A 23966-nucleotide genomic window follows, 5' to 3' on the forward strand; every position below is an offset into this window, starting at 1 on the left:
TTGTCGGCCCGCCTCCACCACACCCGTCAGCCACACACAGTGCGCCCATCTCACCAGAGAGGAGGATGGTGGCGAGGCAACTTGGTCGGCGGCCGGCACTCACTAGTGGCGACGCGATGGCGGAGACGGGCGGCACCGCTCCTCCATCACCACTTGAAAGGATCGATATGGTTGACTAGAGGGGGTGAATAGGAAACTACCAATTTTTAGCTTTTCTTCACAAATTAGGTTTAGCAACAAATAGGTTGTCTAGATGTGCAACAAAGTGAGCAACCTATATGATGCAAACAATCACCGAAATTTGCAAGCAAGGGATACAACATAACAAAATGCATTGTCATCAATCACCGAAACCACTTAGAGGGAGACATGCCCTAACAATCTCCCTTTTTTTGGTGGATTGATGACAACACGAGATTTGCATAGAGAAATAACAAGATAATAATCAAACATCAGAGTCTACAAAATATAGACGGGCTCCCCCTAGACGTGTGCACTTAATTAGGAGTGCCTTTGGAATGCAAAGTACACACATAGATCAACACCCCCCTATATTTTATAGACTGACAACACTTGCATCTACAATATGGGAAGTATAAGCTAGGATGCACGGAGTAGTAAGTGAGCAAGAGAGAATCATAAGTTAAGCATGCAACTCACATACTACCAGATAACTAGACACGCATTAGATAAAAATAGGATAGGATAGCATATGTCTCACACCATATGACAGGGTAATCAGGTCTCACAAGCACAAACCAAACCAAAGCAAACAACCGATAAAAGAGTTTGCAAGAGAGAAAGACAAGGCAAATAAGACACACTCGCAACTCGACAAATCCTAAACTCTCTCCCCCTTTGGCATCGAGACACCAAAAGGGCAAAGAGTGATCCTATGGTCACAGGTGATAGCAAAGCCAAAGATCTCCATCATCACATCCCCGCGTGGTCGCCCGCGCCTCCCTCATTGGCAGTAGGCTGCTCGGTCTCTGAATCCGTCCAAGGACAGTGCTGCGAAATCCACTCCTCCTCATTTGTGATCTTGTCCCCAGACCCATTGTTGACTTCAGCTCCAAGTTGGCGCATAAGAACCTTGTGACAGCTCCGTGACTTCTTCTCAGAGATATGAGCCATATACTGCCTGTGAGACTCCATGCAAAATAGCTTATTCATCTTGTGCTTGAGCTTCTTAGCCCACGAGGGCTCTGAGGGAGTCCTGGACTACGGGGTCCTCGGGCGTCCGACCTATTTGATATGGGCCGGACTGATGGGTCGTGAAGATACAAAGGCCGAAGACTCTACCCGTGTCCGGATGGGACTCTCCTTGGCGTGGAAGGCAAGCTTGGCGACCAAATATGAAGATTCCTTTCTCTGTAACCGACCTTATGTAACCCTAGATCCCTCCCGTGTCTATATAAACCGGAGGGCTAGGTCCGTAGATAGATCCGGATAATCATAGTCAGACGGGCTAGACTTTTAGGGTTTAGCCATTACGATCTCGTGGTAGATCAACTCTTGTAATACTCATATTCATCAAGATCAATTCAAGCAGGAAGTAGGGTATTACCTCCACAGAGAGGGCCCTAACCTGGGTAAACATTGTGTCCCCCGTCTCCTGTTACCATCGACCTTAGTCGCACAGTTCGGGACCCCCTACCCGAGATCCGCCGGTTTTGACACCGACATTGGTGCTTTCATTGAGAGTTCCATTGTGCCGTCGTCAAGAGGATTGATGGCTCCTTCTACCATCTTCAATGACGCTGTCCAAGGGGAAGTCTTCCTCCCCGGACAGATGTTTGTATTCAGCGACTTCACATTGCGCGCCAACTCGCTTGGCCGTCTGGAGCAGATCGAAAGCTACGCCCCAGGCCATCAGGTCAGATTTGGAAGCTTGAACTACGTCGCGGATATCCTTGGAGACTTGATCTTCGACGGATTTGAGACCGCGGCAGCCGCTCCCTGCCACCACGATGAGCATGGAGTAAATCTGCCATCAGACCATACCCAGGAGATAGTACCTGTAGCTGCTCTGGCCTTAGATTCGGAGCAGATTGCGACATCCGAGGACGGGAAGCTCAACCCCGCCACGGAAGCGGCAGACTGAGCGGCGTTGGATCCGCACACAGACTTAACTTCAAGTGACATCTATGTCACCGGAACCATGGACTCGTCTCCGGCTATAGGTTCCAAACCTTGTGCATCCACGTACGTCGAGCTTGATCGGTCATCGATCGTCAAATTCAGCTCCGCGGACATCTTCCGACACTCGCCCTTGGGCGACGTGTTAAACTCGTTAAGAGCACTATCCTTAGCGGGGGGCCCACAGCCGAATTGTATCCGGTTCAAACCGGAGGCTGATGACGAAGAATTTCACTTCCCACCCACCGCCCACTTCGTAGCCACTGTCGAAGACTTAACTGACATGCTCGATTACGGCTCCGACGACACTGACGATATGGACGAGGATGCCGGAGAAGAAGAGGCTCAAAACCCGCCGTTTATTGGACGCTGGACGACCACTTTCTCGTATGATGTATACATGGTGGATGCACCAAAAGAGAATAACAACGATGACAAGGAAGATCCAGTTGAGGATAAACCTCCTGAGATACAATCAAAGCACCGGCGTCCGCGACACCACTCTAAGTCACGCCGCAGGAAAGACAGCAACACCGACACAGGAGAAGATAACACTCTGGAAGGTGCCGAAGACAACGAAGACCCCGTTGATGCAACTGCCGAACAAAACGAACGGGAAGACGGGCAAGTTAGCCCTGGTGAACAGGCCACGCATGAAGACTCGGAGGACAGTAATTATCTTCTGCTCTCCGAGGATGAGGCGAGCCTCGGCACTAAGGATTTCGTCGTGCCTAAGGAACCTCTTGAGCAGGAGCGCTTCAAGCGCCAGCTAATAGCCACTGCAAAGAGCCTGAAAAAGAAGCAGCAGTAGCTTTAAGCTGACCAAGATCTGCTCAACGATAAATGGACCGATGTCCTGGCAGCCGAACAATATGGCCTCAAGCGCCTAGCCAAAAGCTACCCGAAGCGCAAATTGCTACCTCAGTTCGACGACGAGGCGCCGAAGCACATACCACCATCGTGCAATGCGGCTGACCGTCCACCACATGGTCGGGATAAAACGGCAACTCAAGCCGAACACCAGCCCGCCCCGCCTCATAGCAAATGCAGAGGTAAAACAGCTTGCGGTCATACATATGACCTTCGGCAGGACTTGAACAATAGAGCATGACATACCAGATCGATCTACGGATCGCGAGGACGTGCCTCGACACGTGACGACGGCTCTCTATTCGGACGTGACAAACCTAGTCATGCGCGGGCCGAAAGACGCAGACGGACTCCATCGGAGCTACGTCGCGATGCGGCCCGATATAGAGGCGCTGCACACCCTCTTTGCTTCACTGACGAAGTCATGGAATATGAACTCCCAGAAGGGTTCAAACCCATGAATATCGAATCATACAATGGAACCACATATCCCGCAGTATGGATCGAAGACTTCATTCTTCATATTCATATGGCCCGCGGCGATGATGTTCATGCCATTAAATACCTCCCCCTAAAACTCAAAGGACCAGCCCAGCACTGGCTGAACAACCTGCCCGAAAATTCCATCGGCAGTTGGGAGGACTTGGAAGAAGCCTTCCTTGACAACTTCCAAGGTACATATGTTCGACCTCCGGACGCTGATGACTTAAGCCATATAGTTCAACAGCCCGGAGAGTCAGCCAGGAAATTCTGGACTAGGTTCCTAACTAAAAAGAACTAGATCGTCGATTGTCCAGATGCCGAAGCCCTAGCGGCCTTTAAACACAGCATTCACGATGAATGGATCACCCGCCACCTCGTCCAAGAAAAGCCGAAGTCCATGGCAGCCCTCACGGCACTCATGACCCGCTTTTGTGCGGATGAGGATAGTTGGCTAGCCCATAGCAAAAACAATGCAAGCGACGCCGGCACCCCTGAAGCCAGAAATAGCAACGATAAGTCCCGACGCAACAGACACAAGCGTCAAAACAACAATGGCAACACCGATGATACGACGATCAATGCCGGATTAAGTGGCTCTAAGTCCGGTCAGCGGAAGAAGCCGTTCAAAAAGAACAATTCGGGCTCATCCAGCTTGGACCGCATACTAGATCATCCGTGCCAGATTCATGGCACCCCGGACAAACCACCCAATCATACCAACAGAGATTGTTGGGTTTTCAAACAAGCCAGCAAGTTAAATGCCGAAAGCAAGGAGAAGGGATCGCGGAGTGAGGACGACGAGGAGGAGCCCCGGCCATCGAGCACAGGGGGACAGAAGAAGTTTCCCCTCAGGTCAAAACGGTGAACATGATATACGCTACCCACATCCCCAAGAGGGAGCGCAAGCGCGCGCTCAGGGACATCTATGCGATAGAGCCAGTCGCCCCAAAATTTGATCCATGGTCGTCATGCCCGATCACCTTCGATCATCGGGATCACCCGACCCGTATCTGTCACAGCGGTTCAGCCGCACTGGTCCTGGACCCAATAATTGATGGGTTCCACCTGACGCGAGTCCTGATGGATGGTGGCAGCAGCCTCAACCTGCTCTATCAGGATATAGTGCGCAAAATGGGCATCAATCCATCACGGATCAAGCCCACAAACACTACCTTTAAAGGAGTCATACCAGGTGTAGAGGCCCGCTGTACGGGCTCAATCACACTAGAGGTTGTCTTCGGATCTCCGGATAACTTCCGAAGCGAGGAGTTAATCTTCAACATCGTCCCTTTTCGTAGTGGCTATCATGCACTGCTCGGACGAACCGCATTTGCTCGATTCAACGCGGTGCCACACTACGCTTATCTCAATCTCAAGATGCCCGGACCACGAGGCGTCATAACAGTTAATGGAAACATGGAACACTCCCTCTGCACTGAGGAACACACCGCTGCCTTAGCAGCAGAAGTACAGAGCGACCTTTTCAAGTAGAACCTTAATTCGGCGGCCGATCCCCCGGACACTGTCAAGAGAGTCCGGACTATTCTGCAGTAGGACAGCTCGACTCGTCAAGAGCTCGACTAGCAATTCGGCCTCCGTCCCAGTCCCGACCAAGTGGCGGCAATTGTACCACGCGTACATAACTACGCACTAAAAATACCATTGGCATGGATGGAGGCATAACCAGCTTGTAATCCACAATACAGCTCGACCGCCCCGGACACACATACTTTCACTGTTTCCTTTTTCTCCCTTTTCAGGTTTCTTTTTCACAGGCCTTCCCTGACGGCTCGACCATCGATTCTTTTCGAAGGATAAATACACCAAGACAACAGGAAGCATGGACACACTGGGGAAATTTTAGGTGGTTTCTTTAACGATCCCTCTACCTGTTTTCAGGACCCACACACAGCTCTCCCTTGGTCAAGGCATATTGCACTACTTGTATAAATGCGCCTTTACGACCAATCAAATTATAAGGGAAACAGTTTGCGGCCCAAATTTTAAGGCTCTAGCTTACTACCTTTTCTTCTTTTTCTTTTTTGGTAACTTTATCAGATAGCACCCGCACACTCTGGTGCGTTTCAATTTGCCAGGGGCTTCATAGCGCCCCACAACATGGAAACAAAAGTCTAAACACTTTTACAGTATAGTTCGGCACCCTGAATTTAGCACTATATGCATTGGCTCCGAATCATGTCTTTGGTCAATAGTTGGGTTGCCCGGATCCTGTGCTTACTACCTTAAGTCCCGCTGTATCGGCTAGGGTAGTAAAGGGAGAACTACTGCGATTGTGCCCTGGTTTACCCGGATGAGCACCTCAGTAGAGAAAGCCGAAAACTGTCTGTCATGATGCGGCGAGAGCCGGTCAGCTCTTCGGAGGTCTCAAATCCTTAGAGATTTTTTCCGCATTACGCAAGGGATTGGTACTTACCCGACCAGGTGTTTACAACATCCTAGTTTAGATACTAGGGGCTGCGCCTATATTTCTATTGTCAAACTCCTATGGCTAAGTGAGGGTGCTAAAGCCGCATAGTCCGATTGCCTGGTTCGTCGCGCTAAACACCTCCTTCAAGGACCAAACAATTGGATCAAGAGTGTTTAGATTACATCCCAAACACCCCCGTAGTGCCTACGTGGGGGCAGAAGCCGACGACTGGCCAAATCTCAAATTTCACACAACATGGCCACACAGGAGGAGAAATTCTTTAAATAACATACATTATATTACATAATGACTTTGTTTCATCATACAAGGCAGAGACAACATGAATGTATTCATTCGAAAATAATGTCTTGTGCACATTGCGCTGCCACAATACGAGACCCCTCTAGGACATCTGCAAAATACTGCTCAGGTGTGCGGTACTCCTTGCCCTTTGGCGGTCCCTCGGTCGTAAGCTTGACGACGTCCATCTTTGCCCACCACACCCTTGACACGGGCGAAGGCCATGCACGCACCCTCAATGCAGGCCGATCGCTTGAAGACGTCCAGCCGAGGACAGGCGTTCACCAGCCGCTTCACGAGCCCGAAGTAGCTGTCAGGCATAGCTTCGGCAGGCCACAGCCAGATTATCCTTCATGGCCAGTTCGGCCACCCTATACAGCTCGACTAGCTGTTTTAGTTGATCGCTAAAGGGCACTGGATGTTCTAGCGCAAGATATTGCGACCAAAACAGCTTCTCCGTTGAGCTCCCCTCTTTGGCTCGGAAGAACTCCGCAGCGTCAGACACATTGCGCGGAAGATCTGCAAACGCCCCTGGAGAACTCCGAATCCGGGTTAGTAAGAAATACTTCTTCTTCACATACTTGCTTTGCATACTAAACACCTTACCCGCCGCGATTTTCTTGGCCTCCTGGATCTCCTAGAGGGCACCCTGGGCCTCAACCCGGGCCTCTTCCGCGCTTTGGCGGGCCTTAGCGAGTTCGGTCTCTCGAGCCGAAACATCACGCTCCAAGGATTCGCATTTCTTAACTGCATCCTGGAGCTCTTGTTGGACCTCATCAAGCCTGGCCTCGTGTTGCTCTCGAGCGGCTTTTTCCTTGGTGGCCTTCTCCTCGGCATCAGCCAGGGCCTGTTTAAGGACCTCGACCTCGGTCGCCACTCCTATGCATGCCATGGCACTACGGTCAATACACATTAATTACTCTTCCCGAAATATACAGCCAGCCAATACATACCTTGCTGGTCTTCCAGCTGCTTTCTCGCTTGGCCGAGCTCCTGCTCGGCCCACTCTAGTCTCTGCTTTAGTTCGGAGACTTCGGCAGTGTGTGCAGTCGCGGCCAGCAATGACGCCTGCTTATTCATATAAGACATCTAGTTAGTTCCCTGCAAAAATAAATTGATCCTCTGTCCGGATCTTCTTTCCGTACACCAGACAGTGTCTCGGGGGCTACTGTCTATATTAGGACTTTTTCCTTTTGGCGAAACTTACCTGAAAGCCTGTCAGCAGGCTGTTGCAGGCTTCGGTCAGTCCGCTTTTGACGGACTAAGCCCTTTGAATCACCGTACCCATAAGGATACGATGTTCATCCAAAATGGAAGCGCCTCGTAGCACTTCCAACAGATTATCTGGCGCCTCTGGATGGACGGAGGTCACCGGCGGAATAGGCACACCCCCTTCTTTCGAAGGAGGTTGCTTGCCAGAGTCTAGAGCCGTAGAGGTCTCCGGACTTGTATTCGGCCGGGGGCCGAACTGAACAAAGCCCCCATCCGCAGCCGCCATGGGGGTTTGCCCCTCCATGTGTCCGAAAGCCGAGGCTTTGCCCCCTGGCGCTACCCTGGCGGCCTTCTGAACCCCTCCCTGGCCGGGGAAGGTCCTTTGGGACAACACCTCGTCGTCGCTCTTGGCCATGGGAGAGTGAGCGGCCGGCGGTGACTCGCTGGCCATCGCCTTCAAATCTAGCGAGCCTCTTGATGAGGATCGCTGGGAGTTGTCGTGGGCCGGACTGCAATGGCATAAATTAACATATTATATTATGAAGAAAGAGAGGACAGGCGCACGGACATATGCGGGTTTTAGTACTTACAACGCGGCCGGAGGCTTGTTTCGGGGGCTTCGCTCCGGGCTGCTGTCGACGTCCCATGCGGAGTTATCTGCAAGGGGACCCTTCCCGCTCTTGGGCACCTCCGGCTCCAGATTTGTGGAGGCCGCCCTCTTCTTCCTCCCCCCCCATCAGGGGGAGAAGTGCTTTCTTCCTCCTCCTCGTCATCGTCTTCAGTGGCGGAGGAGTGAGTCTTGTCTTTGGACGACACGTCCGAAGCTCCCTTGCGGCGGGGGCCACTCCGGACCCCCTTGGCCTTCTTCTTGGCCTTCTTCCCCGACGCCTTATAGGGCACCGACACTAGCATCTTCGCCAGGAGCGGGATGACTGGTTCCTCGGGCAGCGGAGCCGAACAGTGAATCCGCTCCGCCCTCTCCGTCCATACCTGAAAAAACAATAGTGATAAGGTTTAGATATCCTCCTTGAAACAAGCAAGTAGAGGCTGCGTCTGGAGACGTGAAAGGCTTACCACATTAGCAGAATGGGTAATATCGTGCCCGCGGTCCGAGTCTATGGCGGGCGGCATCCCGTTGCCCTTAAAGAGCAACTTCCAGGCATCTTTGTGAGTGGTTCCGAAGAGCCTTTCCAAAGTTCTATGCTTCTTTGGGTCGAATTTCCATAAGGGGCAGCTTCGGCTCTGGCACGGGAGGATCCGGTGAACCAGCATCACCCGGATTACGTTGACAAGCTTGATGTTTTTATCCACCATGCTTTGAATGCGCGTTTGCAGCGCTATCAGCTCGTCCGATGAATACCAATTCGGCCCCTTCTCTATCCAGGAGGTGAGCCGCATTGGGGCTCCGGACTTGAATTCGGATGTCGCAGCCCAGGTGGCGCCTCGGGGCTCGGTGATGTAGAACCATAGTTTTTGCCACTCCTTGACGGTCTCCACAAAAGTACCCTGGGGCCACGTGACATTGGGCATCTTGCTCAGCATGGCGCCTCTGCACTCCGCGTGCTGACCGTCCACCACCTTCGGCTTCACATTGAAGATCTTGAGCCACAGTCCTAAGTGGGGTTGGATGCGGAGGAAGGCCTCACACACGATAATGAATGCCGAGATGTTGAGGAAGGAGTTCGGGGCTAGATCATGGAAATCTAGCCCGTAATAGAACATAAGCCCACGGACGAAAGGGTGGAGAGGAAACCCTAACCCGTAGACGAAATGAGGGATGAACACCACCCTCTCGTTGGGCTTCGGGGTGGGGACGATTTGCCCCTTAGCTGGAAGCCGGTGGGCGATTTCTTTCGCCAAATACCCGGCCTCCCGAAGCTTGGTAATGTCCTTCTCCTTAACGGAGGAGGCCATCCACTTGCTTTTCCCTCCAGATCCAGACATGGCTGAGGGCTTCCTTGAGGCGGAAAGAATGAGAACTTGGGCGCTGGAGCTCGAGAACGGAAGGGCAGAGAAAGAGAGAAGGCGTGGGTGAAGAAAGGAAGTCCTTATCTCCTATAAAGGCAGTAAATATCAAGCGCCTCCCCACTAGCCTTAAAACTCGCTTGTTCCCAAGGGCGGTGTAAAAGGCACGGTTATATGACCCACGCTCGTATTGGTGAGGATCCCGCAATAAGGGGACACGATCTCTGCTTCGACAAGACGTGCCTATTAAAACCGCATCTCGAAACATGGAACGGCAGACGGAAAACGGTTTGAAATGATGACCAAGTAGATGTGAGGTCACATTACAAAAGGACTATCAGCGGATTGGACTCATGCAAATATTATATTCTCTGCAGTTGTGTGTGGTACTTGTGTTGCAGATCCGGACACGTTCATTATGACCAGAGACTATCTTGGAGTATTCGGAAAGGGGAACTCGCCTTGCAATGCCGAAAACAATTTGCACGCCGGACAACTCATCATTGAAGTCTGGTTCAGGGGCTACCGAGGGAGTCCTGAACTAAGGGGTCCTCGGGCGTCCGACCTATTGGATATGGGCCGGACTGATGGGCCGTGAAGATACAAAGGCCGAAGACTCTACTTGTGTCTGTATGGGACTCTCCTTGGCGTGGAAGGCAAGATTGGCGACTAAATATGAATATTCCTTTCTCTGTAACCGACCTTATGTAACCCTAGATCCCTCCCGTGTCTATATAAACCAAAGGGCTAGGCCCATAGATAGATCCGGATAATCATAGTCAGACGGTCTAGACTTTTAGGGTTTAGCCATTACGATCTCATGGTAGATCAACTCTCGTAATACTCATATTCATCAAGATCAATCAAGCAGGAAGTAGGGTATTACCTCCATAGAGAGGGCCCAAACCTGGGTAAACATTGTGTCCCCCGTCTCCTATTACCATCGACCTTAGACGCACAGTTCGGGACCCCCTACCCGAGATCCGCCGGTTTTGACACCGACAGGCTCCACACCAAGGGCTCATGTCAGTGTCAAAACCGGCCGATCTTGGCTAGGGGGTCCCGAACTATGCGTCTGAGGATCGAAGGTTGCAGGAGTCAAGGGAGACACGATGTTTACCCAGGTTCGGGCCCTCTTGATGGAGGTAAAATCCCACATCCTGCTTGATTGTATTTAATGAGTATATGAAGGAAATATGCCCTAGAGGCAATAATAAAGTTGTTATTTATATTTCCTTATATCATGATAAATGTTTATTATTCATGCTAGAATTGTATTAACCGGAAACTTAGTACATGTGTGAATACATAGACAAACTGAGTGTCACTAGTATGCCTCTACTTGACTAGCTAGTTAATCAAAGATGGTTAAGTTTCCTAACCATTGACATGAGTTGTCATTTGATTAATGAGATCACATCATTAGAGAATGATGTGATCGATTAGACCCATCCGTTAGCTTAGCACTATGATCGTTTAGTTTATTGCTATTGCTTTCTTCATGACTTAGACATGTTCCTATGACTATGAGATTATGCAACTCCTGAATACCGGAGGAACACTTAGTGTGCTATCAAACATCACAACCTAACTGGGTGATTATAAATATGCTCTACAGGTGTCTCTGATTGTGTCTGTTGAGTTGGCATAGACCGAGATTAGGATTTGTCACTCCGATTGTCGGAGAGGTATCTTTGGGCCCTCTCGGTAATGCACATCACTATAAGCCTTGCAAGCAGTGTGACTAATGAGTTAGTTGCAGGATGATGCATTACCAAATGAGTAAAGAGACTTGCCAGTAACGATATTGAACTAGGTATGGTGATACCGATGATCAAATCTCGGGCAAGTAACATACCGATGACAAAGGGAACAATGCATGTTGTTATGCGGTTTGACCAATAAAGATCTTCGTAAAATATGTAGGAGCCAATATGAACATCCAGGTTCCACTATTAGTTATTAACCGGAGATGTGTCTCAGTCATGTCTACATAGTTCACGAATCCGTAGGGTCTGCACGCTTAACATTCGATGACGATTTGTATTATGAGTTTGTGTGATTTGATGTACCGAAGGTTGTTCGGAGTCTCGGATGAGATCACGGACATGACGAGGAGTCTCGAAATGGTTGAGACGTAAAGATCAATATATTGGCAGGCTATATTCGGACATCGGAAAGGTTCCGAGTGATTCGGGTATTTTTCAGAGTACCGGAGAGTTACGGGAATTCGCCGGAGCAAGTAGTGGGCCTTAATGGGCCATACGGGAAAGGAGAGAAGGGCCTCAAGGGGTGGCCGCGCGCCACCCCATGGGCTGGTCCGAATTGGACTATTAGGGGCTCGCACCCCACTCGTTCCTTCTCCCTCTCCCTCTCCTTCCTTCTTCTCCTACTTGGACTAGGAAAGGGGGAAACCTACTCCTACTAGGAGTAGGAATCCCCCCTTTGGGCGCTCCCCTTGAGGCCGGCCCTCCTCCTCCTCCCCTCCTTTATATACGGGGGAGGGGGCACCCCATAGACAAAAAAGTTGATTGTTTAGTCGTGTGAGGTGCCCCCCTCCACAAATTTCCACCTCGGTCATATCATTGTAGAGCTTAGGCGAAGCCCTGCATCGGTAACTTCATCATCGTCGTCATCACACCGTCGCGCTGACGAAACTCTTCCTTGACCTCAGCTGGATCTAGAGTTCGTGGGACGTTACCGAGCTGAACGTGTGCAGATCGTGGAGGTGATGTACCTTCAGTGCTAGGATCATCGGATCGTGAAGACGTACGACTACATCAACCGCGTTGTCATAACAATTCCGCTTACAGTCTACGAGGGTACGTGGAGAACACTCTCCCGTCTCGTTGCTATGCATCACCTAGATGGATCTTGCGTGTGCGGAATTTGTTTGAAATACTGCATTCCCCAACAGTGGTATCAGAGCCAGGTCTATGCGTAGATGTTATATGTACGAGTAGAACACAAAGGAGTTGTGGGCGTGAGTATATACATATTGCTTGCCGTCACTAGTTGATTCTTGATTAAACGGTATTGTTAGATTAAGCGGCTCAGACCAACATTATGCGTAGGCTTACGCGAGACTGGTTCAACCGACGTGCTTCGCACATAGGTGGCTAGTGGGTGTCTGTTTCTCCAACCTTAGTTGAATTGGTTTCAATGAATAGGGTTCTTTCTGAAGATCAAAAAGCAATCACTATACTACGTTGTGGTTTTTGATGCGTAGGTAAGAACGGTTCTTGCTAGAAGCCCGTAGCATCCACGTAAAACTTGCAACAACAAAGTAGAGGACGTCTAACTTGTTTTTGCAGGGCATGTTGTGATGTGATATGGTCAAGACGTGATTATATAAATTGTTATATGAGATGATCATGTTTTGTAACATAGTTATCGGCAACTGGCAGGAGCCATATGGTTGTCACTTTATTGTATGAAATGCAATCGCCATGTAATTGCTTTACTTTATCACTAAGCGGTGGCGATGGTCGTAGAAGCAATAGTTGGCAAGACAACAACGATGCTTCGATGGAGATCAAGGTGTCAAGCCGGTGATGATGGTGATCATGACGGTGCTTTGGAGATGGAGATCAAAGGCACAAGATGATGATGGCCATATCATATCACTTATATTTGATTGCATGTGATGTTTATCCTTTATGCATCTTATTTTGCTTAGTTCGGCGGTAGCTTTATAAGATGATCTCTCACTAAATTTCAAGGTACAATTGTTCTCCCTGAGTATGCGCCGTTGCTACAGTTCGTCGTGCCGAGACACCACGTGATGATCGGGTGTGATAAGCTCTATGTTCACATACAACAGGTGCAAGCCAGTTTTGCACACGCAGAATACTTGGGTTAAACTTGACGAGCCTAGCATATGCAGATATGGCCTTGGAACACTGAGACTGAAAGGTCGAACGTGAATCATATAGTAGATATGATCAAGATAGTGATGTTCACGATTGAAAACTACTCCATCTCACGTGATGATCGGACATGGTTTAGTTGATATGGATCACGTGATCACTTAGATGATTAGAGTGATGTCTATCTAAGTGGGAGTTCTTAAGTAATATGATTTGAACTTAAATTTATCATGAACTTAGTCCTGATAGTACTTGCATATCTATGTTGTTGATCAATTGCTCACATATAGCTTCCCCGTTTAATTTATGATATGTTCCTAGAGAAAACTATGTTGAAAGATGTTAGTAGCAATGATGTGAACTAGCTCCGTGATCTGAGGATTATCCTCATTGCTACACAGAAGAATTATTTCCTTGATGCACCGCTAGGTGACGGACCTATTGCAGGAGCAGATGCAAACGTTATGAACGTTTGACAAGCTCGGTATGATGACTACTTGATAGTTTAGTGCGCCATGCTTTACAGCTTATAACCGGGACTTCAAAAACGTTTTGAACGCCACGGAGCATATAAGATGTTCCAAGAGCTAAAATTGGTATTTCAGACTCATGCCCGAGTCAAGAGGTATGAGACCTCTCACAAGTACTTTGCCTACAAAATGGAGGAGAATAACTCAACCAGTGAGCATGTGCTCAGAATGTCTAAGTACTACAATCGCTTAAATCAAGTGGGAGTTAATCTTCCAGATAAGATAATGATTGACAGAATTCTCTAGTCACTATCACCAAGTTACTGGAACTTCATGATGAACTATAGCATGCAAGGGATGACGAAAATGATTCCTGAGCTCTTCATGATGCTGAAATCAACGAAGGTAGAAATCAAGAAAAGCATCAAATGTTGATGGTTGACAAGACCACTAGTTTCAAGTAAAATGGCAAGGGAAAGAAAGGGAACTTCAAGAAGAATGGCAAGCAAGTTGCCACTCCCATGAAGAAGACCAAAGCTAGACCCAAGCCTGAAACTGAGTGCTTCTACTGCAAAGGGAATGGTTACTGGAAGCGGAACTACCCCAAATACTTGGCGGATAAGAAGGATGGCAAAGTGAACAAGGGTATATTTGATATACAGATTATTGATGTGTACTTTACTGGTGTTCATAATAGCCCCTGGGTATATGATATTGGTTCAGTTGCTATGATTACTAACTTGAAACAGGAGTTACAAAATGAACAGAAACTAGTTGAGGGCAAGGTGACGATGTGTGTTGGAAGTGATTCCAAGGTTGATAAGATCACCATCGCAAACTCCCTTTACCTTCGGGATTAGTGTTGAACCTAAAATAAATGTTATTTGGTGTTTGCGTTGAGCATAAATATGATTGGATCATGTTTATTGCAGTACGGTTATTCATTTAAGTCAAAAGAATAATTGTTGTTCTATTTACATGAATAAAACCTTCTATGGTCATACACTCAATATAAATGGTTTATTGAATCTTGATCGTAGTGATACACATATTCATAATATTGAAGCCAAAAGATGCAAAGTTAATAATGATAGTGCAACTTATATGTGGCACTGCCGTTTAGGTCATATTGGTGTAAAGCACATGAAGAAACTCCATGCTGATGGGCTTTTGGATTCACTTGGTTATGAATCATTTGATGCTTGCGAACCATGCCTCATGGTCAAGATGACTAAGACTCCGTTCTCTGGAACAATGGAGCAAGCAACTGACTTATTGTAAATAATACATACTAATGTATGCGATCTGATGAGTGTTGAGGCTCGCGGCGGGTATTTTTATTTTCTGACCTTCATAGATGATTTGAGCAGATATGGGTATATCTACTTGATGAAACATAGGTCTGAAACATTTGAAAAGTTCAAAGAATTTCAGAGTGAAGTGGAAAATCATCGTAACAAGAAAATAAAGTTTCTATGGTCTGATCACGGAAACGAATATTTGAGTTACGAGTTTGGTCTTCATTTGAAACGATGTGGAATAGTTTCGCAACTCACGCCACCTGGAACACCACAGCGTAATGGTGTGTCCGAACGTCATAACCATACTTTATTAGATATGGTGTGACCTATGATGTCTCTTACCGATTTATCACTACTGTTTTGGGGTTATGCATTAGAGACAGCTGCATTCACGTTAAATAGGGCACCATCTAAATCTGTTGAGACGACACCATATGAACTGTGATTTAGCAAGAAACCTAAGCTGTCGTTTCTTAAAGTTTGGGGCTATGATGCTTATGTGAAAAAGTTTCAACCTGATAAGCTTAAAACCAAATTGGAGAAATGCGTCTTCATAGGATACCCAAAGGAAACTATTGGGTACACCTTCTATCACAGATCTGAAGGCAAGATATTCGTTGCTAAGAATGGATCCTTTCTAAAGAAGAAGTTTCTCTCGAAAGAAGTGAGTGGGAGGAATGTAGAACTTGATGAGGTAATTGTACCTTCTCATAAATTGGAAAGTAGTTCATCACAAAAATCAGTTCTAGTGATTCCTATGCCAATTAGTGAGGAAGCTAATGATGATGATCATGAAACTTCAGATCAAGTTACTACCGAACCTCGTAAGTCATCTAGAGTATGGTCTGCACCAGAGTGGTACGATAATCCTTTCTGGAAGTCATGTTACTAGACCATGACGAACTACGAACTATGAGGAAGCGATGATGAGCCCAGATTTCGCAAAATGGCTTGAGGCCATGGAATCTGGGATGGGATCCATGTATGAGAACAAAGTGTGGACTTTGGTTGACTTTCCCAATGATCGACAAGCCATTGAGAATAAATGGATCTTCAAGAGGAAGACATACACTGATAGTAGTATTACTATATACAAATCTCGAATTTTCGCAAAAGGTTTTCAACAAGTTCAAGATGTTGACTACAATGAGATTTTCTCACTCGTAGCAATGCTTAAGTCTGTCCGAATCATGTTAGAAATTGCCACATTTTATGAAATCTGGCAAATGGATGTCAAAACTGCATTCCTTAATGGAGTTCTTAAAGAAGAGTTGTATATGATGCAACAAGAAGGTTTTGTCAATCCTAAAGGTGCTAACAAGTGTGCAAGCTCTAGAGATCCATCTATGGACTGGTGCAAGCATCTCGAAGTTGGAATATATGCTTTGATAAAGTGATCAAAGCATATGGTTTTATACAAACTTGCGGTGAAGCCTGTATTTACAAGAAAGTGAGTGGGAGCACTACAACCTTTCTGATAAGTATATGTGAATGAAATATTGTTGATCGGAAATGATGTAGAATTTTCTGGAAAGCATAAAGGAGTGTTCGAAAGGAGTTTTTTTTTCAAAGAAAGACCTCGGTGAAGCTACTTACATATTGGAAATCAAGATCTATAGAGATAGATCATGACGCTTGATAAATTTTTCAATATGTACATACCTTGACAAGTTTTTGAAGTAGTTCAAAATGGAACAGTCAAAAAAGGAGTTCTTGCTGTGTTGCAAGGTGTGAAGTTGAGTAAAGAATCAAAACCCGACCACGGCAGAAAATAGAAAGAGAATGAAAAGTCATTCCCTATGCCTCAGTCATAGGTTCTATAAAGTATGCTATGATGTGTACCAGTCCTATTGTATACCTTAGCATAATTTTGGCAAGGGAGTACAATAGTGATCTAGTAGTATATCACTTGACAGCGGTCAATATTATCCTTAGAGGACTAAGAAAATATTTCTCGGTTATGGAGGTGATAAAAGAGTTCGTCGTAAAGAGTTACGTCGATGCAAGCTTTTGACACTGATCTAGATGACTCTAAATCTTGATCTAGATACATATTGAAAGTGGGAACAATTAGCTAGAGTAGCTCCATGCAGAGTATTGTAGACACAGAAATTTGCAAAATACATACGGATCTGAATGTTGCAGACCCGTAGACTAAACTTCTCTCACAAGCAAAACATGATCACTCTTTGGGTGTTAATCACATAGCGGTGTGAACTAGATTATTGACTCTAGTAAACCCGTTGGGTATTAGTCACATGAAGATGTGAACTAATCACATAAAGATGCGAACTATTGGTGTGAAATCACATGACGATGTGAACTAGATTATTGACTCTAGTGCAAGTGGGAGACTGAAGGAAATATGCCCTATAGGCAATAATAAAGTTGTTATTTATATTTCCTTATATCATGATAAATGTTTATTATTCATGCTAGAATTGTATTAACCGGAAACTTAGTACATGTGTGAATACATAGACAAACTGAGTGTCACTAGTATGCCTCTACTTGACTAGCTCGTTAATCAAAGATGGTTAAGTTTCCTTACCATTGACATGAGTTGCCATTTGATTAACGGGATCACCTCATTAGGGAATGATGTGATTGACTAGACCCATCCGTTAGCTTAGCACTATGATCGTTTAGTTTATTGCTATTGCTTTCTTCATGACTTAGACATGTTCCTATGACTATGAGATTATGCAACTCACGAATACCGGAGGAACACTTAGTGTGCTATCAAACGTCACAACCTAACTGGGTGATTATAAATATGCTCTACAGGTGTCTCTGATTGTGTTTGTTGAGTTGGCATAGACCGAGATTAGGATTTGTCACTCCGATTGTCGGAGAGGTATCTCTGGGCCCTCTCAGTAATGCACATCACTATAAGCCTTGCAAGCAATGTGACTAATGAGTTAGTTGCAGGATGATGCATTACGGAACAAGTAAAGAGACTTGCCAGTAATGAGATTGAACTAGGTATGGTGATACCAACCATCAAATCTCGGGCAAGTAACATACCGATGACAAAGGGAACAACGTATGTTGTTATGCGGTTTGACCAATAAAGATCTTCGTACAATATGTAGGAGCCAATATGAGCATCTAGGTTCCGCTATTGGTTATTGATCGGAGATGTGTCTCGGTCATGTCTACATAGTTCACGAACCCGTAGGGTCCGCACGCTTAACGTTCGATGACGATTTGTATTATGAGTTATGTGATTTGATGTACCGAAGGTTGTTCGGAGTCCCGGGTGAGATCACGGACATGATGAGGAGTCTCAAAATGGTCGAGACGTAAAGATCGATATATTGGAAGGCTATATTCGGACATCGGAAAGGTTCCGAGTGATTTGGGTATTTTTCGGAGTACCGGAGAGTTACGGGAATTCGCCGGAGGAAGTAGCGGGCCTTAATGGGCCATGCGGGAAAGGAGAGAAGGGCCTCAAGGGGTGGCCGCGCCCCCCCATGGGATGGTCCGAATTAGACTAGGAGGGGGCGGCGCCCCACTCTTTCCTTCTCCCTCTCCCTCTCCTTCCTTCTTCTCCTACTTGGACTAGGAAAGTGGGAAACCTACTCCTACTAGGAGTAGGAATCCCCCCTTTGGGCGCGCCCCTTGAGGTCGGCCCTCCTCCTCCTCCCCTCCTTTATATACGGGGGAGGGGGCACCCCATAGACAAAAAAGTTGATTGTTTAGCCATGTGCGGTGCCCCCTCCACAGATTTCCACCTCGGTCATATCGTTGTAGAGCTTAGGTGAAGCCCTGCGTCGGTAACTTCATCATCACCGTCATCACGCTGTTGTGCTGACGAAACTCTTCCTCAAGCTCAGCTGGATCTAGAGTTCGTGGGACATCATTGAGTTGAATGTGTGCAGATCGCGGAGGTGCCGTACCTTCGGTGCTAGGATCGGTCGGATCGTGAAGACGTACGACTACATCAACCGCGTTGTCATAACGCTTCCGCTTATGGTCTACGAGGGTACGTGGACAACACTCTCACCTCTCGTTGCTATGCATCACCTAGATGGATCTTGCGTGTGCGTAGGAATTTTTTTTGAAATACTGTGTTCCCCAACAGTATAGAGGTTACAAGAGTTGATCTACCTCGAGATCGTAATAGCAAAACCCTAGATGTCTAGCCTATATGATTTTTGATAGCCTCTACGGACTAAAACCCTCCGGTTTATAGACACCGGAGGGACCCAGGGTTGTACAGAGTCAGTTTACAGAGAAAGGAAATTATACATCCGGACGCTAGGCTTGCCATCCATGCAAAGGAGGGTCCCATCCGGACACAGGGGAAGGTCTTCTTCCTTGTACCTTCATGGCCCATCAGTCCGACCCATATCGAATAGCCCGGACACCCGAGGACCCCTTAGTCCAGGACTCCCTTAGTAGCTCCTGAACTTGCCTTCAATGATGATGAAATATTCGGCCCATGTCTTCGGCTTTGCAAGGCGGGTTCTTCATCATAATCCGGCGATAACCTCAATGTCTTTTCAATTCCCCTTGATGGTGCATCGATTTTCGCGCGCAGGGTGAATACGAACGGTCCATGATTTTTCGCAAATGAGCTCTCCACCACGCTCGGGCGGCACCTATATAAAGAGATAGTGATCTCCTAAGGCCATCTCACACCGCGCAGAAGAAAAAACGGCCAAGTCTAGCCATAAAACAAAGCCTTCCATCATGGCCAGCGCCCAGGCTCCTCTTCACGCCCCCATGGCCCTCAAGAGGGCGATTGGCAGAGTTGCTCCGTGCCTCATCTTCAACTAAGCCGGCTCCAGACGCAGGGCTACCTCCCCCTCGCAGATCTAGTTCCCGTTCGAGCGGGATTATACTCAATCGGCAATGATGCGATGGCTGAGAACTTCCCCAACCCCAATAAGGAGGAGAGGGTGTGCTTCGTCCCGTTTCTATTACGGGGCCTGGGATTTCCAATCCATCCCTTCCTCCGGGGGTTATTGGAATTTTACAGCATCCAACTGCACAACCTTACCCCAGGTTCGATTATGCACATCTCAGGCTTTGTTGCCCTCTATGAGTTATTCCTAGGCATCGAGGTCCATTTCATATTATGGAGGAAATTCTTCTGCCTTGTTCCCCGCCACAAAGGGGGTTCCATATTTGAAGTGGGTGGTGCCGAAGTATGGCGCATTGCTGGATCCGAATACCCTGTAGGAACTCCTAAAGAAGCATACCCACAGTGGTCTTCGGAGTGGTTGTATATGGACGATGTTCCACTGTCGGATCCAGTAAGGCGCAATCTACCTGAATTTTCCAGCGCTCCCCTAAAGAAGCGCCTCAACTAGCATCCTCTAAGTCCCAAAGAAGAGGACAGTGCGGAGATACAAAGGTCAGTCAGCAAGGTCAGGCTGCTAGCCCATTCCGAACTCTCAATAGTTGAAGTCACGGCGATCGCAATAAAGAGGTGTGTGCAACCTCTTCAATCCAGAGTAACTCCTTTATGGTGTTACAACGGAGAAGACGACGCATCCCATTACAGGCGGCAGGGTCCGGATACCCCAGCCGAACTGGCTTCAATTTTGGCTGATTTGTACAATGGCGAAAAAGAAGATTTTCTCCGGTTAAACTGTCGGGAGGCCTATTCCATGTATACCCCTATCGAATGGGTAAGATCTCGATCGTCTGTACTTATTTCACTACATTGCAGACACTAACCGAATGTGCTCTTTGTTGCCACCAATTAGTCATGGAGGAGGATGACCGAGGATGTCTACTATCCTACTCCCCAGCCGGAGGATCATAATCATGATGAAGATCCTGGCTTTTGCGAGGATCTGGATATATATATATATATAGAATTCGACGATGGGGTATTCTATCAGGCGAGCCTTGACGGTTCGGAAGTGGCCATCATTGCTGACTACCCTCGCCTTTACCCATTCTGCATCATGAGTATCCAGAGGCTTCCTAAGAAGAGATCCTCATTTGTATCCTTTCCTGTTGTACTGATCTGGATTTTAACAGGATCGGCGCTCCAGGGACCGTATCTCCTTGAGGGCGACCCCCATGCAAGGCCGTCATTCGAAACGAAAAGGGACCGGGAGTACTGCGGAGACCTCACAGTCTTCCAAGAGGTATGTATACTTAATGCATACCTAGGCATGAGTCTGGATTGTTAAGAGTCTCCCCCTTTTGTCTTTTATTTTTAGGAGGAGTACGCGACAAATGGTGGGAAAACGCCCAATTAGCCAAATGTCCACTAATCCGGTGCCAAACTCGTCATCTAGGACTCAAGCAAATGCCATGCTTGTTCCACCACCTCAAGAGGATTCAGATGGCGTGTCGGTCATGAATTTCAAAGTGGAGAGCGTGATGAATCACCGTCGCTTGAAGGAAGCTATGCGTGCTCTAGCCTTGTCCGAACAAGAATTCACCGCACTGAGTTCGACAGATGCATATATCCGAGCCACTCGAGACGACCTTGCCAGAGTTATTCAGCCGTTCGCAAAGAAAATACAGGTAAAATTTGACACAATTTTGCATGGTCGTATACCAATAGCCCCCGAGACTTGAAACGGTGAAGCAAACCGATTTAAGGATCGATAATTTGTGCAGGTTCTGCAAGAAAAGAACACTATGCTGGCTCAGGAGCTGAACACAAACCATACGCAACTGAGTGCAGTTACCGCCGAACTAGCGGTTTTGAAAGGGACCGTAAAGGGCGCGTCTAGGGAGAGAAAACTTGAGGAGGAAAAGGACAAACAGTCCGAAGAGATAGAGAGCTTGAAGGCTCAGCTATCAGCCGCTCAGAAGGAAAATAAAAAGATGAAGGGCGGCATGTTTGGTATGTCTTCCCCTCATGTTTAGAACTACCATAGGTACTTCATGTCTAATCCATAATGCGGAATATCATGGATTTGTTGCGGTAGGTCTGTTAACTGGTCGACCAGAGGAGGAAGTGTTCGGGTTTCAAGGTGACATGCTAAAGGAGTCATCTGTCGTGCATGCTCGGGCCTAGAACGCCATGAGGAGTATGGTGAAGGCGTTATGGCCATCTGATACCCCTCCAGAAAGTATGGAAGCCCTGGCAAACCTATTCAAAGGTGCTCGGCGCCGGTTCGAGCTATGGAAGATGTCTTCCTGCCATGAAGGCGCACGAGAAGCATGGGCTATGGTGAAGACATGCTTCTCGAAACTGGATCCGAATCATATGGCCTGAGTAGGACCACAGGGACCCGATGGGAAGGAAATCCCATTAAATTTAGTCTATGATCAAGTAATGCTCGCTGCCAAATATTCGCAGGAAGACTGTTGATTAGATAGCCTTATAGACGACATAGAGAAGGAACAGGTTTTGAGCTTAATGTATAAATGCACATTTATGATAAACCTATGGTTTGATCCGAACATGTGAAATGATTTTGTCATCGCAGACTTTTGGCTTTAACCTCCAAACCAATAATAGTGAAGTGTTTCCGGATACGTAGGACAAGAGAAAGTATCCTTCCGGAAACCAGGCAACCCAGTCATATTGCTCAAACAAACAAAAAATTCGAGTTCGGAATGTATGTTATATTACATATGTAAGAAACATCTTCCAAGGAAAATAGTTCTGTTAAAGGTTCCTTTCCTTGGGTCGGCATTTTGTGATTATGCGTGCCGAGGCGTGTGGTTCGTATTATGGAAAAACCATCTCGAAATGCTTTAAAGATGATTGCAATACAATGACAATCTGCGGACCAATTATTCCCTTAAGAACGCTAGCTTTCGGCTTCACCCGTCTGAGGTACATGTCCCGATGACCCAGTTGTAACAATCGTAGAGGTGCTCCCTTCATGCCCCAGCCGAACAATCGGGAACGTATAGCATAAGCATAGGAGCGAGGAAACCCAGCTTGGCAAAAAACTTAAGCCATAGAGGTGCATGTAATGGCAAGAAAGGATGTATATCCACAAACGGCACTTGTATTGTGAGCTCTAGGCTTGATATAATAGCAAGCTTCTATTTACAGAAGCCCCCAGTCGTGGCTGGGTGTATACATTTAAGGATGTGTACCCCTCAAGTGTTCGGCCTATTCGAACACACCATGGGAAACATATAAGAAGGAAAAAATATTTTTTTTGAAAAGGAGACAAAATAATGAATAAGAAGCATGGCCGTACTCATGCGTAGAATCTTCGGAGCCGAGCAACGTTCCAAGGGTTCGGTTGTAAGCGATTATCCGATGCATTGTGAAGGCGGTAGGCTCCTCCCGTCAGAACTTCATGTATAATGAAGGGACCTTCCCATTTTGGTTTGATATTGTCCTTTTTCTTCTCTTGGAGGCGTAAAATGAGCTCACCTACGTTATAAGTCTTTGCCCGCACTTCTCTGCTTTGGTATCTTCGAGCTTGTTGTTGATAAAATACGGAACAGGCTTTGGCGATATCGCGCTCCTCCTCCAGGCCATCGAAGTTGTCCTGCCGATCGAGCTCGGCCTCTCTCTCTTCATACATGCGCACTCGAGGCAAATCATGAATAATGTCACAGGGTAAGACAACCTCTGCGCCGTACACTATGAAGAATGGTGTGTATCCGGTCATGCGGTTGGGCATGGTCTGCAGCCCCAGAGTACGGAATCGAGTTCCTCGACCCAATGTTTATCCGACTCCTTGAGGGATCGCACTAGTCTGGGTTTGATGCTGCTCATTATCAGGCCATTGGCCAGCTCGACTTGACCGTTTGTTTGGGGGTGATATACGGAGGCGTAATCGAGCTTGATGCCCAGGTTAGCACACCAATTTTTTACCTCATAGGCTATGAAGTTAGAACCATTGTCAGTGAAAATGATGTGCGGGACACCATAACGGTGTATGACGCCGGATATAAAATCTATCACTAGTCTGACTTCAGCTGTTTTTACTGGTCTGGCCTCTATCTACTTAGTGAATTTATCCACCATGACCAGTAGGTA

The sequence above is a fragment of the Triticum urartu genome, chromosome 7, assembly GCF_003073215.2.
Source record: "Triticum urartu cultivar G1812 chromosome 7, Tu2.1, whole genome shotgun sequence".
Taxonomy (NCBI): domain Eukaryota; kingdom Viridiplantae; phylum Streptophyta; class Magnoliopsida; order Poales; family Poaceae; genus Triticum; species Triticum urartu.